General features: G+C 41.2%; 13 non-coding genes across 13 annotated transcripts; all 13 read right to left on the reverse strand.

Moving 5' to 3' along the window:
- Positions 1–253: 253 nt before the first annotated feature.
- Positions 254–395, reverse strand: LOC124319288. Its single transcript, XR_006912988.1, has one exon. It is a non-coding gene; the product is annotated as a U4 spliceosomal RNA (small nuclear RNA).
- A 686-nt stretch (positions 396–1,081) lies between these two features.
- LOC124319269 lies at positions 1,082–1,245 on the reverse strand. Its single transcript, XR_006912967.1, has one exon. It is a non-coding gene; the product is annotated as a U1 spliceosomal RNA (small nuclear RNA).
- Positions 1,246–1,754: 509 nt separating this feature from the next.
- LOC124319273 lies at positions 1,755–1,945 on the reverse strand. The gene has a single exon (XR_006912970.1). It is a non-coding gene; the product is annotated as a U2 spliceosomal RNA (small nuclear RNA).
- Positions 1,946–2,456: 511 nt separating this feature from the next.
- LOC124319277 lies at positions 2,457–2,678 on the reverse strand. The gene has a single exon (XR_006912974.1). It is a non-coding gene; the product is annotated as a small nucleolar RNA U3 (small nucleolar RNA).
- Positions 2,679–3,432: 754 nt separating this feature from the next.
- Positions 3,433–3,551, reverse strand: LOC124319285. Its single transcript, XR_006912984.1, has one exon. It is a non-coding gene; the product is annotated as a 5S ribosomal RNA (ribosomal RNA).
- Positions 3,552–5,110: 1,559 nt separating this feature from the next.
- LOC124319278 lies at positions 5,111–5,332 on the reverse strand. The gene has a single exon (XR_006912976.1). It is a non-coding gene; the product is annotated as a small nucleolar RNA U3 (small nucleolar RNA).
- A 754-nt stretch (positions 5,333–6,086) lies between these two features.
- On the reverse strand, positions 6,087–6,205 carry LOC124319294. The gene has a single exon (XR_006912993.1). It is a non-coding gene; the product is annotated as a 5S ribosomal RNA (ribosomal RNA).
- A 2,961-nt stretch (positions 6,206–9,166) lies between these two features.
- On the reverse strand, positions 9,167–9,285 carry LOC124319261. Its single transcript, XR_006912959.1, has one exon. It is a non-coding gene; the product is annotated as a 5S ribosomal RNA (ribosomal RNA).
- A 203-nt stretch (positions 9,286–9,488) lies between these two features.
- On the reverse strand, positions 9,489–9,611 carry LOC124319291. Its single transcript, XR_006912991.1, has one exon. It is a non-coding gene; the product is annotated as a U5 spliceosomal RNA (small nuclear RNA).
- Positions 9,612–10,185: 574 nt separating this feature from the next.
- LOC124319289 lies at positions 10,186–10,327 on the reverse strand. The gene has a single exon (XR_006912989.1). It is a non-coding gene; the product is annotated as a U4 spliceosomal RNA (small nuclear RNA).
- Positions 10,328–11,013: 686 nt separating this feature from the next.
- Positions 11,014–11,177, reverse strand: LOC124319270. Its single transcript, XR_006912968.1, has one exon. It is a non-coding gene; the product is annotated as a U1 spliceosomal RNA (small nuclear RNA).
- A 509-nt stretch (positions 11,178–11,686) lies between these two features.
- On the reverse strand, positions 11,687–11,877 carry LOC124319275. The gene has a single exon (XR_006912972.1). It is a non-coding gene; the product is annotated as a U2 spliceosomal RNA (small nuclear RNA).
- A 511-nt stretch (positions 11,878–12,388) lies between these two features.
- On the reverse strand, positions 12,389–12,610 carry LOC124319279. Its single transcript, XR_006912977.1, has one exon. It is a non-coding gene; the product is annotated as a small nucleolar RNA U3 (small nucleolar RNA).
- Positions 12,611–14,704: the final 2,094 nt, after the last annotated feature.

A 14,704-nucleotide genomic window follows, 5' to 3' on the forward strand; every position in this document is an offset into this window, starting at 1 on the left:
GGAATCTTTTCACCTTGTCATTTGGAATCACCTTTTCAAATATTTTCCCCGTGTTCACAATGTTCCAACTGACTGATATTAATGGCCTTCAGCGAACGAATTAATCAGCCTTGTCTGACGTGCAATACCAACTAAATGGAAACAAAAATCACTTATACGATTTCACTTTCACCGTTTAATGTTATAAACACACTATGCAACACTCCAATTTTTCTAACTGACTGTAATTTTTTTTTTCTTGTACGCTGAAATGCTCCTGATGGAGCTATCAAAAATTGCCGACGACAAAGATTATTTCACTTCATCGTGGCGGGGTATTGGTTAAAGTTTTCAACTAGCAATAATCACACCTCGGGAGACCCTCATTGGTTATGATATTGCCACTGCGCAAAGCTAAATTATAATCAGAAAAGCAAGTCTACTTAAGCATTTGCTGAATTCGTTCTGCTTGGACGTGTTGGACCAACAATTTCGTTCAGAAATATTCATTTAGATTACCCTAGGCAAATTTTAATTTCCATCTCCCATTGGACTAATACCAACAGGGGACAGTTCATTACATACATGAAATAATTTTTGTCTTAATATCGGGTCAAATACTTGAAATTCTGTAAATGTGTATTTTTCTTCCATACATTTCAACAACTTCCTGCACACACAAAAAAAGGGAGGGGGAATTTCAGGTTTTCATTCCAAATTGTTTTTCACATTATGAACTATTGAAGTGAGCGAGCATTACTTTCCAACCAAACAAAATTTATAGTTAATCTGCGTGTTGACGTGAAAAATCAGTTTTCAGTGCCGTGACCAGGATTCGAACCTGGGTTACTACGGATTCATATCTAGTAGGTACCACAACGTAGGGTCCTAACCACTAGACGATCACGGCCAATCCATTGGCCATGATGATTTATATTAAAGTAGCTAAACATGAATTTCATTACTTTGTTGTTTCTTCCCAGAAAGAAAATCTGATGCTTCGCGTATTCCCAAGCGGTCAACCCTACCGTTTACTAACGGGACCAGATTTAGTTCAACTTCCGGCAGATGACAAGAATTTTTCTTACATTTATAGTGTGTTCAGGGAACGGCGCGAACGCAGTCCCCCACTACCAAAAATTGTACTCCCGAGTTAATCACATTTGGATTAATCGCAAGGGTCAGCCCATCCTTAGTGCAATGGAAAGGCCTCGCCCTGGAGGAACCACCTTGGTGATCATGGTTGCCTCTGAGCCAGGTAAGTATGATTGTGGATGCTTTTTCACTTTGTTTAATACTTTGTATACAGCAGAACAATATTGACAAAGAGTGTTCAAGTATTTGACTGACGTTTAGAGAATACCACCCACTTTCTTTCATCGACTTGAATTACGAACTCGAGCAAAATATAGTAAATAAAGCTCAGTATTTATTTCATGGTCTTGATCTTTGCAAATACTTTTCAAGAAACAAATTGCTTGTTTTTTTTCATTTGGTCGTCCAATTGGCAAATAAGAAAATAAGAAAATCGACTTTTCATATGAAAATACACGCATCTTCATATTTTAAAAAAAAACATCACATCGAAAGATGAACAGTACTAATTAGTTAACACAATCAAGTACGTATTTTTTTATGCTTTTCTTGATATTACGAAAAAAATACAATTAGAAAAAATTACAAACATGTCTACATGACAGTTTTGCAATTATACATGGTCTTTTATTATACGGTGCTAAGACAATTTCTGTTTTATTCAATATGTTCTCCCTCATAGAGGGTGAGCCGATCCCGGAGGTACTGCAATACCGGGTCAACCCGTGGCGGGAGCAGTGCAAGCACTGTATTCCCACCGTATGCCAAAAATCAGTTTAATATTCTGGGGTCCATTTGAACCCGTATCAGATATTAAGCTGATAAGAACAGATACTACACTTTGATCTTAGCCAAAAGGCCGAGAAGCGATAATGTTACAAGGATTACTGCCCAAAATAACCACTGAGGTTCAACACATTTCCGGTGGTGTACGAAGAATACTCATATCACTCAAAACATTCAAGAAATGCTATAAAATATTGAGTTGTTCATTTTTCCAGACGCGACCACTTGATGCTTATAAAGTTCATTTTCATTTGTTTTATTATGCTCATACTGTATTAAGGGAGATACAATTTACGCTGAAGGCGTTGCAAATTTTACTCTCGTTATCACACTAGGTCCTTTTTTTTTCAGAATATGGCTTTGCCACGCCACCTGACGACAAAAGCTCTGAACGATAATTAATCATGATTAAATAACAATAACTAAAAGAATGCAATACGATCATAAAGTCATGACACATCCTCAAATTGACCAACCTCACTTTCACAATTTATTTTGCCATACAAGCAGATGATTTAAGGACACGAATACCTGGAATTATTATTAAGATGTATCTCTTTAGATTTTCAAGAATTTAAATTTGTTTTATCATCTCAACCACTCTGAACACGCTAGTTTCCTTCCGCTATTTCACATGGATTTAACGGAAACGGTCCTCAATGACTGTGTTTGATGCTGTCGAGACAGCTACACTCACAGCCTGTTTCACGCTCAGAAACCAGCGTCTTAACTCGTCATCGTGGGTTGAAAGGAGACAAGTTTCTGGTGGGAAACAAGTCAAGATATACTACAGAAATGATCCTGTGAAGTATGATCTTAAATGCAATGTTATTTTGCAGAACTCTAAATAAGGTTTGTACGATCAATGAGCTTTGGCGTAAATTACAGTGCATAGATCGATATTTCGGAATATTAAATTGAGATTTGCAATACTTGACGCACACAGTACATACATTGTCAGGTCTTGCATTTTGTTCATTTATTGAAACACCGAGAAGCTCTTTAATAGTTATAGAACAAGTGACGAGACCAATTTTGGACACAATAAAGAATCCGCGTGCTCATCAAATCAATTTATTACAGTAATGTATTATCGATTGAGAGCCCATTTATCAGCTGGGTGTTTGGCGTGCACCTATAATCCTGCTTCGGGGAGGCTTGGTAGAGTGGATGGCTTGAGTTTAGGAGCCCTGTTTCGTGATACCGCATGTTGATCAGGTGCCCGCACTAAGCTTGACATCAGCATGGATCTGCTAGAGGAATCTAGTAGGTGCAGGTTAGCTAAGGAGGAGCGTAGTGGGTCAGGAGGGAAACCTAGCAGCCAAAAGTTCCCGTGTTCGGCAGTAGTGGGATCGTGCCAGTGAGTGGGCGTCATGCAACAGCCTCAACAAAATAGCCAAACCTCTATCTTTTTTTTTGTCGTTAAAACTACCGAGATCAAACAAACATGCGTTCTACAATATATGGTATCATTAATCAAAGTCCCAGCAATACCCTTTTCAACTAATACCTAAAGAATACATTATATTCCATGTCTCATCTAACTTGGGGAGCAAAAATAAAATTACACCATGCCAACAGCATCCCGTATTCCCAAGCGGTCACCCATCCAAGTACTAACGGGACCCGACATAGCTTAACTTCCGGGAGCTGACGAGACCGGGTGAGTTCTATGTGGTGTGGCCGTTGACATCAATTCAGTCGCCATTACCCGACCATATTCGCCTCTAAATCTAGTTCTAATGCTTGCTTACTTTCTGTTCGAAATACACACCAACCTTAGCCAAACAAACGAGGACATATAAGTACATTTGTCAATGGACAACCGAATATAAAATTTGATAATATTTCCAAACGCCACTATTTTTGGCTAACTGTCATTTTTAATTTTCTCGTTCCGGGGATGTCCGATCAATGAGCCAACAATCCAAGTGTCATAAGGCTAACGATTGCTTCCCTTACTTAGCTTGCGTTGCATAAGGATCTCAGAGTCAGAGAGATTAGATAGAGCTGCCCGAAGAAACCACCAACGTACAAGCCTCTCGGCTGTGCCGTGCGCTTCGCGCTTTACTTAGCTTGCGTTGCATAAGGATCTCAGAGCCAGAGAGATTAGATAGAGCTGCCCGAAGAAACCACCAACGTACAAGCCTCTCGGCTGTGCCGTGCGCTTCGCGCACGGCGTTTCAAATATCTTTCAGCAACAAAGAGGTTGGAGGACGTCTAGTAGCCTCTCGGCTGTACTTTCTGTTCGAAATACACACCAACCTTAGCCAAACAAACGAGGACATATAAGTACATTTGTCAATGGACAACCGAATATAAAATTTGATAATATTTCCAAACGCCACTATTTTTGGCTAACTGTCATTTTTAATTTTCTCGTTCCGGGGATGTCCGATCAATGAGCCAACAATCCAAGTGTCATAAGGCTAACGATTGCTTCCCTTACTTAGCTTGCGTTGCATAAGGATCTCAGAGTCAGAGAGATTAGATAGAGCTGCCCGAAGAAACCACCAACGTACAAGCCTCTCGGCTGTGCCGTGCGCTTCGCGCTTTACTTAGCTTGCGTTGCATAAGGATCTCAGAGCCAGAGAGATTAGATAGAGCTGCCCGAAGAAACCACCAACGTACAAGCCTCTCGGCGTACAGCCGAGAGGCTACTAGACGTCCTCCAACCTCTTTGTTGCTGAAAGATATTTGAAACGCCGTGCGCGAAGCGCACGGCACAGCCGAGAGGCTTGTACGTTGGTGGTTTCTTCGGGCAGCTCTATCTAATCTCTCTGGCTCTGAGATCCTTATGCAACGCAAGCTAAGTAAAGCGCGAAGCGCACGGCACAGCCGAGAGGCTTGTACGTTGGTGGTTTCTTCGGGCAGCTCTATCTAATCTCTCTGACTCTGAGATCCTTATGCAACGCAAGCTAAGTAAGGGAAGCAATCGTTAGCCTTATGACACTTGGATTGTTGGCTCATTGATCGGACATCCCCGGAACGAGAAAATTAAAAATGACAGTTAGCCACAAAAGACAGTGACGACAAAAGCTCTGAACGATAATTAATCATGATTAAATAACAATAACTAAAAGAATGCAATACGATCATAAAGTCATGACACATCCTCAAATTGACCAACCTCACTTTCACAATTTATTTTGCCATACAAGCAGATGATTTAAGGACACGAATACCTGGAATTATTATTAAGATGTATCTCTTTAGATTTTCAAGAATTTAAATTTGTTTTATCATCTCAACCACTCTGAACACGCTAGTTTCCTTCCGCTATTTCACATGGATTTAACGGAAACGGTCCTCAATGACTGTGTTTGATGCTGTCGAGACAGCTACACTCACAGCCTGTTTCACGCTCAGAAACCAGCGTCTTAACTCGTCATCGTGGGTTGAAAGGAGACAAGTTTCTGGTGGGAAACAAGTCAAGATATACTACAGAAATGATCCTGTGAAGTATGATCTTAAATGCAATGTTATTTTGCAGAACTCTAAATAAGGTTTGTACGATCAATGAGCTTTGGCGTAAATTACAGTGCATAGATCGATATTTCGGAATATTAAATTGAGATTTGCAATACTTGACGCACACAGTACATACATTGTCAGGTCTTGCATTTTGTTCATTTATTGAAACACCGAGAAGCTCTTTAATAGTTATAGAACAAGTGACGAGACCAATTTTGGACACAATAAAGAATCCGCGTGCTCATCAAATCAATTTATTACAGTAATGTATTATCGATTGAGAGCCCATTTATCAGCTGGGTGTTTGGCGTGCACCTATAATCCTGCTTCGGGGAGGCTTGGTAGAGTGGATGGCTTGAGTTTAGGAGCCCTGTTTCGTGATACCGCATGTTGATCAGGTGCCCGCACTAAGCTTGACATCAGCATGGATCTGCTAGAGGAATCTAGTAGGTGCAGGTTAGCTAAGGAGGAGCGTAGTGGGTCAGGAGGGAAACCTAGCAGCCAAAAGTTCCCGTGTTCGGCAGTAGTGGGATCGTGCCAGTGAGTGGGCGTCATGCAACAGCCTCAACAAAATAGCCAAACCTCTATCTTTTTTTTTGTCGTTAAAACTACCGAGATCAAACAAACATGCGTTCTACAATATATGGTATCATTAATCAAAGTCCCAGCAATACCCTTTTCAACTAATACCTAAAGAATACATTATATTCCATGTCTCATCTAACTTGGGGAGCAAAAATAAAATTACACCATGCCAACAGCATCCCGTATTCCCAAGCGGTCACCCATCCAAGTACTAACGGGACCCGACATAGCTTAACTTCCGGGAGCTGACGAGACCGGGTGAGTTCTATGTGGTGTGGCCGTTGACATCAATTCAGTCGCCATTACCCGACCATATTCGCCTCTAAATCTAGTTCTAATGCTTGCTTACTTTCTGTTCGAAATACACACCAACCTTAGCCAAACAAACGAGGACATATAAGTACATTTGTCAATGGACAACCGAATATAAAATTTGATAATATTTCCAAACGCCACTATTTTTGGCTAACTGTCATTTTTAATTTTCTCGTTCCGGGGATGTCCGATCAATGAGCCAACAATCCAAGTGTCATAAGGCTAACGATTGCTTCCCTTACTTAGCTTGCGTTGCATAAGGATCTCAGAGTCAGAGAGATTAGATAGAGCTGCCCGAAGAAACCACCAACGTACAAGCCTCTCGGCTGTGCCGTGCGCTTCGCGCTTTACTTAGCTTGCGTTGCATAAGGATCTCAGAGCCAGAGAGATTAGATAGAGCTGCCCGAAGAAACCACCAACGTACAAGCCTCTCGGCTGTGCCGTGCGCTTCGCGCACGGCGTTTCAAATATCTTTCAGCAACAAAGAGGTTGGAGGACGTCTAGTAGCCTCTCGGCTGTACTTTCTGTTCGAAATACACACCAACCTTAGCCAAACAAACGAGGACATATAAGTACATTTGTCAATGGACAACCGAATATAAAATTTGATAATATTTCCAAACGCCACTATTTTTGGCTAACTGTCATTTTTAATTTTCTCGTTCCGGGGATGTCCGATCAATGAGCCAACAATCCAAGTGTCATAAGGCTAACGATTGCTTCCCTTACTTAGCTTGCGTTGCATAAGGATCTCAGAGTCAGAGAGATTAGATAGAGCTGCCCGAAGAAACCACCAACGTACAAGCCTCTCGGCTGTGCCGTGCGCTTCGCGCTTTACTTAGCTTGCGTTGCATAAGGATCTCAGAGCCAGAGAGATTAGATAGAGCTGCCCGAAGAAACCACCAACGTACAAGCCTCTCGGCTGTACGTTAAAACGAGGACATATAAGTACATTTGTCAATGGACAACCGAATATAAAATTTGATAATATTTCCAAACGCCACTATTTTTGGCTAACTGTCATTTTTAATTTTCTCGTTCCGGGGATGTCCGATCAATGAGCCAACAATCCAAGTGTCATAAGGCTAACGATTGCTTCCCTTACTTAGCTTGCGTTGCATAAGGATCTCAGAGTCAGAGAGATTAGATAGAGCTGCCCGAAGAAACCACCAACGTACAAGCCTCTCGGCTGTGTCGTGCGCTTCGCGCTTTACTTAGCTTGCGTTGCATAAGGATCTCAGAGCCAGAGAGATTAGATAGAGCTGCCCGAAGAAACCACCAACGTACAAGCCTCTCGGCTGTACGTTAAAACGAGGACATATAAGTACATTTGTCAATGGACAACCGAATATAAAATTTGATAATATTTCCAAACGCCACTATTTTTGGCTAACTGTCATTTTTAATTTTCTCGTTCCGGGGATGTCCGATCAATGAGCCAACAATCCAAGTGTCATAAGGCTAACGATTGCTTCCCTTACTTAGCTTGCGTTGCATAAGGATCTCAGAGTCAGAGAGATTAGATAGAGCTGCCCGAAGAAACCACCAACGTACAAGCCTCTCGGCTGTGCCGTGCGCTTCGCGCTTTACTTAGCTTGCGTTGCATAAGGATCTCAGAGCCAGAGAGATTAGATAGAGCTGCCCGAAGAAACCACCAACGTACAAGCCTCTCGGCTGTGCCGTGCGCTTCGCGCACGGCGTTTCAAATATCTTTCAGCAACAAAGAGGTTGGAGGACGTCTAGTAGCCTCTCGGCTGTACTTTCTGTTCGAAATACACACCAACCTTAGCCAAACAAACGAGGACATATAAGTACATTTGTCAATGGACAACCGAATATAAAATTTGATAATATTTCCAAACGCCACTATTTTTGGCTAACTGTCATTTTTAATTTTCTCGTTCCGGGGATGTCCGATCAATGAGCCAACAATCCAAGTGTCATAAGGCTAACGATTGCTTCCCTTACTTAGCTTGCGTTGCATAAGGATCTCAGAGTCAGAGAGATTAGATAGAGCTGCCCGAAGAAACCACCAACGTACAAGCCTCTCGGCTGTGCCGTGCGCTTCGCGCTTTACTTAGCTTGCGTTGCATAAGGATCTCAGAGCCAGAGAGATTAGATAGAGCTGCCCGAAGAAACCACCAACGTACAAGCCTCTCGGCTGTGCCGTGCGCTTCGCGCACGGCGTTTCAAATATCTTTCAGCAACAAAGAGGTTGGAGGACGTCTAGTAGCCTCTCGGCTGTACTTTCTGTTCGAAATACACACCAACCTTAGCCAAACAAACGAGGACATATAAGTACATTTGTCAATGGACAACCGAATATAAAATTTGATAATATTTCCAAACGCCACTATTTTTGGCTAACTGTCATTTTTAATTTTCTCGTTCCGGGGATGTCCGATCAATGAGCCAACAATCCAAGTGTCATAAGGCTAACGATTGCTTCCCTTACTTAGCTTGCGTTGCATAAGGATCTCAGAGTCAGAGAGATTAGATAGAGCTGCCCGAAGAAACCACCAACGTACAAGCCTCTCGGCTGTGCCGTGCGCTTCGCGCTTTACTTAGCTTGCGTTGCATAAGGATCTCAGAGCCAGAGAGATTAGATAGAGCTGCCCGAAGAAACCACCAACGTACAAGCCTCTCGGCTGTGCCGTGCGCTTCGCGCACGGCGTTTCAAATATCTTTCAGCAACAAAGAGGTTGGAGGACGTCTAGTAGCCTCTCGGCTGTGCCGTGCGCTTCGCGCACGGCGTTTCAAATATCTTTCAGCAACAAAGAGGTTGGAGGACGTCTAGTAGGCAATATCCAGTAAAAAATACGTTCCTTCCATTTTCAACTAATGCCAAAATAATACATTGTAGTCCATGTAGTATCACCCATCTTGGGAAGCACTTCAATTCAATTGGATTCACAAAAATAAAATAATTCCATGCCAACAGCATCCCGTATTCCCAAGCGGTCACCCATCCAAGTACTAACGGGACCCGACATAGCTTAACTTCCGGGAGCTGACGAGACCGGGTGAGTTCTATGTGGTATGGCCGTTGACATTAAACTAGACGCAATTACCCGACCATATTCGCCTCTAATCTATTACTTGTGCTTGAGATTTATCTTTTTGAAATACACACTAATCTTACCAAAACCACCGAAAAACTATCAGTTTGTCATTTTACAAATGTTGTCAGTATGTAGTAGTAGAATATCTTTGTTTCCGCATACAGACGTTTTTAATTTTTCATTTATTCAAAGTGCCCAATCAGAAGACCGGGCGTTAAAAAAATAAGTCATATAGACTCATCAATGCTCCTAACCACGGAAATCTTTAGTAAAAGGCGAAAGATTTATCCGGGTATTGATTAGAAACCAGAGTAAATAACAGTGGTATGCCTTGTATTTATATTCATTTCAAAATTTTGAAGTGCGCTTGTAAGGTTTTTTTTCGAAACATGCGTTTACATATCAAAATCCTTGTGCAATTCTTTATCAATGGGTACAGTTATTTTAAAGTAAATATCATGTATAAAGCTCGTTAACATGTTTTTGAACGAAACAGTTGTGCGCAGTGTTATTTTTGAAAAAAATGAACGATCTTTATGGTACAAGCCCAACACGTAGGTGGTGGGATCAGATGTTTACCCCGACATTCACCCTACAGCGGTTAACAATTTATTGAACTTCCCCTTTAAACATGGTGGAATCTTTTCACCTTGTCATTTGGAATCACCTTTTCAAATATTTTCCCCGTGTTCACAATGTTCCAACTGACTGATATTAATGGCCTTCAGCGAACGAATTAATCAGCCTTGTCTGACGTGCAATACCAACTAAATGGAAACAAAAATCACTTATACGATTTCACTTTCACCGTTTAATGTTATAAACACACTATGCAACACTCCAATTTTTCTAACTGACTGTAATTTTTTTTTTCTTGTACGCTGAAATGCTCCTGATGGAGCTATCAAAAATTGCCGACGACAAAGATTATTTCACTTCATCGTGGCGGGGTATTGGTTAAAGTTTTCAACTAGCAATAATCACACCTCGGGAGACCCTCATTGGTTATGATATTGCCACTGCGCAAAGCTAAATTATAATCAGAAAAGCAAGTCTACTTAAGCATTTGCTGAATTCGTTCTGCTTGGACGTGTTGGACCAACAATTTCGTTCAGAAATATTCATTTAGATTACCCTAGGCAAATTTTAATTTCCATCTCCCATTGGACTAATACCAACAGGGGACAGTTCATTACATACATGAAATAATTTTTGTCTTAATATCGGGTCAAATACTTGAAATTCTGTAAATGTGTATTTTTCTTCCATACATTTCAACAACTTCCTGCACACACAAAAAAAGGGAGGGGGAATTTCAGGTTTTCATTCCAAATTGTTTTTCACATTATGAACTATTGAAGTGAGCGAGCATTACTTTCCAACCAAACAAAATTTATAGTTAATCTGCGTGTTGACGTGAAAAATCAGTTTTCAGTGCCGTGACCAGGATTCGAACCTGGGTTACTACGGATTCATATCTAGTAGGTACCACAACGTAGGGTCCTAACCACTAGACGATCACGGCCAATCCATTGGCCATGATGATTTATATTAAAGTAGCTAAACATGAATTTCATTACTTTGTTGTTTCTTCCCAGAAAGAAAATCTGATGCTTCGCGTATTCCCAAGCGGTCAACCCTACCGTTTACTAACGGGACCAGATTTAGTTCAACTTCCGGCAGATGACAAGAATTTTTCTTACATTTATAGTGTGTTCAGGGAACGGCGCGAACGCAGTCCCCCACTACCAAAAATTGTACTCCCGAGTTAATCACATTTGGATTAATCGCAAGGGTCAGCCCATCCTTAGTGCAATGGAAAGGCCTCGCCCTGGAGGAACCACCTTGGTGATCATGGTTGCCTCTGAGCCAGGTAAGTATGATTGTGGATGCTTTTTCACTTTGTTTAATACTTTGTATACAGCAGAACAATATTGACAAAGAGTGTTCAAGTATTTGACTGACGTTTAGAGAATACCACCCACTTTCTTTCATCGACTTGAATTACGAACTCGAGCAAAATATAGTAAATAAAGCTCAGTATTTATTTCATGGTCTTGATCTTTGCAAATACTTTTCAAGAAACAAATTGCTTGTTTTTTTTCATTTGGTCGTCCAATTGGCAAATAAGAAAATAAGAAAATCGACTTTTCATATGAAAATACACGCATCTTCATATTTTAAAAAAAAACATCACATCGAAAGATGAACAGTACTAATTAGTTAACACAATCAAGTACGTATTTTTTTATGCTTTTCTTGATATTACGAAAAAAATACAATTAGAAAAAATTACAAACATGTCTACATGACAGTTTTGCAATTATACATGGTCTTTTATTATACGGTGCTAAGACAATTTCTGTTTTATTCAATATGTTCTCCCTCATAGAGGGTGAGCCGATCCCGGAGGTACTGCAATACCGGGTCAACCCGTGGCGGGAGCAGTGCAAGCACTGTATTCCCACCGTATGCCAAAAATCAGTTTAATATTCTGGGGTCCATTTGAACCCGTATCAGATATTAAGCTGATAAGAACAGATACTACACTTTGATCTTAGCCAAAAGGCCGAGAAGCGATAATGTTACAAGGATTACTGCCCAAAATAACCACTGAGGTTCAACACATTTCCGGTGGTGTACGAAGAATACTCATATCACTCAAAACATTCAAGAAATGCTATAAAATATTGAGTTGTTCATTTTTCCAGACGCGACCACTTGATGCTTATAAAGTTCATTTTCATTTGTTTTATTATGCTCATACTGTATTAAGGGAGATACAATTTACGCTGAAGGCGTTGCAAATTTTACTCTCGTTATCACACTAGGTCCTTTTTTTTTCAGAATATGGCTTTGCCACGCCACCTGACGACAAAAGCTCTGAACGATAATTAATCATGATTAAATAACAATAACTAAAAGAATGCAATACGATCATAAAGTCATGACACATCCTCAAATTGACCAACCTCACTTTCACAATTTATTTTGCCATACAAGCAGATGATTTAAGGACACGAATACCTGGAATTATTATTAAGATGTATCTCTTTAGATTTTCAAGAATTTAAATTTGTTTTATCATCTCAACCACTCTGAACACGCTAGTTTCCTTCCGCTATTTCACATGGATTTAACGGAAACGGTCCTCAATGACTGTGTTTGATGCTGTCGAGACAGCTACACTCACAGCCTGTTTCACGCTCAGAAACCAGCGTCTTAACTCGTCATCGTGGGTTGAAAGGAGACAAGTTTCTGGTGGGAAACAAGTCAAGATATACTACAGAAATGATCCTGTGAAGTATGATCTTAAATGCAATGTTATTTTGCAGAACTCTAAATAAGGTTTGTACGATCAATGAGCTTTGGCGTAAATTACAGTGCATAGATCGATATTTCGGAATATTAAATTGAGATTTGCAATACTTGACGCACACAGTACATACATTGTCAGGTCTTGCATTTTGTTCATTTATTGAAACACCGAGAAGCTCTTTAATAGTTATAGAACAAGTGACGAGACCAATTTTGGACACAATAAAGAATCCGCGTGCTCATCAAATCAATTTATTACAGTAATGTATTATCGATTGAGAGCCCATTTATCAGCTGGGTGTTTGGCGTGCACCTATAATCCTGCTTCGGGGAGGCTTGGTAGAGTGGATGGCTTGAGTTTAGGAGCCCTGTTTCGTGATACCGCATGTTGATCAGGTGCCCGCACTAAGCTTGACATCAGCATGGATCTGCTAGAGGAATCTAGTAGGTGCAGGTTAGCTAAGGAGGAGCGTAGTGGGTCACAGCCGAGAGGCTTGTACGTTGGTGGTTTCTTCGGGCAGCTCTATCTAATCTCTCTGGCTCTGAGATCCTTATGCAACGCAAGCTAAGTAAAGCGCGAAGCGCACGGCACAGCCGAGAGGCTTGTACGTTGGTGGTTTCTTCGGGCAGCTCTATCTAATCTCTCTGACTCTGAGATCCTTATGCAACGCAAGCTAAGTAAGGGAAGCAATCGTTAGCCTTATGACACTTGGATTGTTGGCTCATTGATCGGACATCCCCGGAACGAGAAAATTAAAAATGACAGTTAGCCAAAAATAGTGGCGTTTGGAAATATTATCAAATTTTATATTCGGTTGTCCATTGACAAATGTACTTATATGTCCTCGTTTTAACGTACAGCCGAGAGGCTTGTACGTTGGTGGTTTCTTCGGGCAGCTCTATCTAATCTCTCTGGCTCTGAGATCCTTATGCAACGCAAGCTAAGTAAAGCGCGAAGCGCACGACACAGCCGAGAGGCTTGTACGTTGGTGGTTTCTTCGGGCAGCTCTATCTAATCTCTCTGACTCTGAGATCCTTATGCAACGCAAGCTAAGTAAGGGAAGCAATCGTTAGCCTTATGACACTTGGATTGTTGGCTCATTGATCGGACATCCCCGGAACGAGAAAATTAAAAATGACAGTTAGCCAAAAATAGTGGCGTTTGGAAATATTATCAAATTTTATATTCGGTTGTCCATTGACAAATGTACTTATATGTCCTCGTTTTAACGTACAGCCGAGAGGCTTGTACGTTGGTGGTTTCTTCGGGCAGCTCTATCTAATCTCTCTGGCTCTGAGATCCTTATGCAACGCAAGCTAAGTAAAGCGCGAAGCGCACGGCACAGCCGAGAGGCTTGTACGTTGGTGGTTTCTTCGGGCAGCTCTATCTAATCTCTCTGACTCTGAGATCCTTATGCAACGCAAGCTAAGTAAGGGAAGCAATCGTTAGCCTTATGACACTTGGATTGTTGGCTCATTGATCGGACATCCCCGGAACGAGAAAATTAAAAATGACAGTTAGCCAAAAATAGTGGCGTTTGGAAATATTATCAAATTTTATATTCGGTTGTCCATTGACAAATGTACTTATATGTCCTCGTTTGTTTGGCTAAGGTTGGTGTGTATTTCGAACAGAAAGTACAGCCGAGAGGCTACTAGACGTCCTCCAACCTCTTTGTTGCTGAAAGATATTTGAAACGCCGTGCGCGAAGCGCACGGCACAGCCGAGAGGCTTGTACGTTGGTGGTTTCTTCGGGCAGCTCTATCTAATCTCTCTGGCTCTGAGATCCTTATGCAACGCAAGCTAAGTAAAGCGCGAAGCGCACGGCACAGCCGAGAGGCTTGTACGTTGGTGGTTTCTTCGGGCAGCTCTATCTAATCTCTCTGACTCTGAGATCCTTATGCAACGCAAGCTAAGTAAGGGAAGCAATCGTTAGCCTTATGACACTTGGATTGTTGGCTCATTGATCGGACATCCCCGGAACGAGAAAATTAAAAATGACAGTTAGCCAAAAATAGTGGCGTTTGGAAATATTATCAAATTTTATATTCGGTTGTCCATTGACAAATGTACTTATATGTCCTCGTTT

Source organism: Daphnia pulicaria, unplaced genomic scaffold (genome assembly GCF_021234035.1).
Source record: "Daphnia pulicaria isolate SC F1-1A unplaced genomic scaffold, SC_F0-13Bv2 h1tg000150l, whole genome shotgun sequence".
In the NCBI taxonomy this organism is placed as follows: domain Eukaryota; kingdom Metazoa; phylum Arthropoda; class Branchiopoda; order Diplostraca; family Daphniidae; genus Daphnia; species Daphnia pulicaria.